We start from the raw sequence: 4,054 nt of genomic DNA, 5'->3' as shown, positions 1-4,054 counted from the left end.
TCTATAGTCTAGTCTATAGTCTAGTCTATAGTCTAGTCTATAGTCTAGTCTATAGTCTAGTCTATAGTCTAGTCTATAGTCCAGTCTATAGTCTAGTCTATAGTTTAGGCTATAGTCTGGTTTATATTATAGTCTATAGTTTACATTATATCAATTTTCCATCCCTGCTGTTTCTCCCTTTATTTTAATTTTGACATTATTACTGCAACTATTTTGTCAGTGAAACTTTAAGTTTGTTTGTGTGTTTTTGTTGTCATTTAGAGTTGATTAGTGCAGTTTTACTTTATTATGAACATTTCATTTTGCAGTTGTTGTACTTTTTTCCGTTACATTTGTTGTTTTGTATTTTTTGGTTAATTTGTAGTGCAGTTGTTGGTGTTAGTGTTGTTGTTGCTGATTTTGTTATTATTGTTTTTGGCCGCCACAGAACTTCGTTTGATTTGTGGTTTAGTAGAGTCATTAGCCAGACAATGCCATAAAATGCAGGTATTTTTGTTGTTGTTTTTGTTATTATTGTGTCGGCCACAATAGAGTTTAGGAAAGCATTCCAAAAGTAATTATATATTGGTTTTAAAATAGTTGAGAGTAAAATGTTAAACTATTGGACAAATTTGAAAAAAGTGTAGGAAAAATTTATTTTAAATTTTAACAATTTAAAAAAGATATTTTTCTCAATTTTAGAACTATGTAGTAGATTTACTACTTTTAAAAATAGTACTATTTTGTAAAAGTATAAAAAGGGATAAAAAAAATTAAATTTTATAAAATTGTTACTAAGGTTTTTGTGTTGTTTATTTTTATAGTTTTTTAAAAAATTTTTATAGTTTTTAGAAAAAGCAGTAGATTTACTATTTTTTCAAAATAATTGCAAAAATTTGAAAAAAATTGCCTTAACTAAGAAAAAAGGTTCAGAAATGGTTTGTGCTACTTAGTTTTGTAGTGTTTTGTTAATTTTTTAAAAAAGTAGTAGATTTACTACTATTTTTTTTAAATAGTAGTAGATGTTAAAATGCGTTTAAATGAAGAAAAACATGTTTTACAAGCCTTAAAAAAGGTATTTTAAACAATTTTAAAGTAGTAGTAAAATCTACTACTTTTTTTTTTCTAAAATTGCGTAAATTGTCAAAAATGTGAAGAAATGGTTTGTGTTGCTATTGAAGTGTTTGAACAACTTTTGAAAAAGTAGTAGATTTACTACTTTTTCTAAAAACATATTAGATTCACTACTTTTTCTAAAAAGTTAGTAGATTTACTACTTTTTTCTGAAAAACAGAAATAGATCATAGAGAGTGATAAAATCAAGAAAGACATGTTTAGGTGACATTTTAAAACGTGTTCCTTTAAGTTTTAAAATAGTAGTAAAATTTACTACTTTTTTATAAAATGCTGTAAATTGTGAAAAATGTTAAGTAAAGCTTTGTGCTACTTAATTTTGTTGTGTTTTGACAATTTTTTAAAAAAGTAGTAGATTTACTACTTTTTCTAAAAACGTAGTAGATTCACTACTTTTTCTAAAAAGTTAGTTGATTTACTACCTCTTTCTTAAAAAGATAAATAGATCTTAGAGAGTGATAAAATCAAGAAAAAAATGTTTAGGTGACATTTTAAAACATTTTTTTTTTAAGTTTTAAATTAGTAGTAAAATCTACTACTTTTTTTAAATTGTCTAAATTGTGAAAAATTTAAACTTAAGCAATGTGCTACTTAATTTTGTAGTGTTTTAAAAGCTTTTAAATAAAGTATTAGACATACTACTTTTTCTAAAAACGTAGTATATTTACTACTTTTTTGAAAAAGAGAAAAAGATGTTATAAAGTGATAAAATGAAGAAAGACATGTTTATATGACATTTTAAAACGAGTTTTTTTAAGTTTTAAAATAGTAGTAAAATCTACTACTTTTTTCTAAAATGGTCTAAATTGTGAAAAATGTAAAGCTAAGCTTCGTGCTACTTATTTTTGTTGTGTTTTCACAATTTTTTAAAAAAGTAGTAGATTTACTACTATTTCCAAATAATAGTAGTAGATGTTTACAAGTGTTTAAAAGTATTTGAACGAAGCAAACCATGTTTTAGAAGCATTAACAAATGTATTTTTAACAATTTGAAAATAGTAGTAAAATCTACTACTCTTTTTAAAAATAGCCAAAATTGTGAAAAATGTTAAGTAAAGCCTTGTGCTACTTAATTTTCTTGTTTTTTGATAATTTTTAAAAAAGTAGTAGATTTACTACTTTTTCCAAAAAATAGTAGTAGATGTTTAAAAGTATTTAAATGAAGAAATCCAAGTTTTAGTAGCATTAAAAATTATATTTTTAACAATTTTAATATAGTAGTAAAATTCTACTACTTTTTTAAAAAAAGTTTAAATTTTGTGCAAATTTGTTTTTTTTGGATTTTTTGTTAACATGTTTTGCTTGCTAAATTGTACTCGTAAGTTCACCTCATGATGACCTTTGAAATGTTTATTTTTCTTGTTGTTTTTGTTTTCTTTTTCTGTCGACATTAAAAAATCCTCAAACCAAAAAAACAGAAATTTGAGGTTTTTGAGGTTTTTGAGGTTTTGGTTTCTGTTTTTCTTTTTGCTGGAGAAAAAAAACGCAAAACTTTAACACGTAATTTACAATAATTACAAAAACAACAACAGCAACAGTAATAACAGTAACATTAACACAACTCACAACTAGAGTAACAAAACGGAAAGAGTCCTTTAACTTAAAGAAGATTGAAAGAGAGTGAGAAAAAGAGAGGGAGGGGAAGAGGAAATAAAGCCACATGAACTGTGTGTTTTTTTTAAATAAATACTTAAATTAAATCCAGTCACGTAACAAAATTATTGTACAAGTATTTTCAAATAAAAATGTTGTTTTTACTTTATATTTGTTGTAAAATATTCCAACAACAAAATGAAAACTGTAACCAGAATATATTTTTATTTATATTCATATAAATTCCTATAAAGTAAAGTGTGAGTAAGAGAAAAAAAAACAAACCTGAAAGTATGCAATAGTAGTTGTTTGAAATAAATGTTTTATTTGCAACAGATGTTCGTTACTTGTTTGTTGTTTGTTTCTTTATTTTTCGAGATATCTAAAGAAATTGTTTTATTTTGATAAAATATCTTTAAACATTTTAAAATCAAACTTAAAGCTTAAAAAGGCATCTAAAGAAAGCAAATGCCAGCAGAAGATCTAAAGTAAAGGAAGAAAAAAATTCCTAAAAACAAAGTTGAGTACGTGTTGCAAATAAGTTTTTCTTAAATAAAACAACAAAATGTAAAAAAAGAAAATTTTATTTATTTAGTTTTACTTTAAAAGATATGACTTGTATTGGTAAAACGAAAAAAGGCAAACAGCACGCACCGGATATCTAAATCAAATGTAATAAATATCAAAACAATTAAATAATTAAGAAAATTTCATTTGTAAATGTAAAACAAGACACAAAAAAGAGATAAATTAAATCTTTCATTTACAACAAAATAAACAAAAAGTAATCTTATAACTTCATAAAAATTTTCCTATTCAAACAAAGTACAATATAGTCATTGCTAAAAAAAATGTAAGAAATCCATTGAAAACATCTAGAAAAACTGCAACAAAAAATAAAAAAAAAAATAAGAAAAACTTCACACATTTTTAAAAAGCCATAAATAATGACACTATAATATGAACATGCCAGAGCATGCATGAACTTGCACAAACTACTCCCATGAACATTTGTATGCATACAAATAATAGAACAGATGTGTGACTAGGCAAAAGAAGAAATAAGAAAAAAGTGTAGAAATACATTTGGGAAGATACGAAAAAAAAAAATACTGCACTAAAGCAGAAAAACAACTAAAAGAGGAGTTAAGGGCTCAAAGAGGAAAAGCATTGTTGTGACAAAAAGGGGAAAAGTATAAAAAACAGGAAGTAAAAGTTGAAGTAAGGATCAGAACAGAAGTAGAACAGAACTAGAACAAAACTAGAACAGAACTAGAACTAGAACAGAACTAGAACAGAACTAGAACAGAACTAGAACAGAACTAGAACAGAACTAGAACAGAACTAG

Source organism: Lucilia cuprina, chromosome 3, assembly GCF_022045245.1.
Source record: "Lucilia cuprina isolate Lc7/37 chromosome 3, ASM2204524v1, whole genome shotgun sequence".
In the NCBI taxonomy this organism is placed as follows: domain Eukaryota; kingdom Metazoa; phylum Arthropoda; class Insecta; order Diptera; family Calliphoridae; genus Lucilia; species Lucilia cuprina.
Note: the sequence above shows the minus strand (reverse complement) of the source record.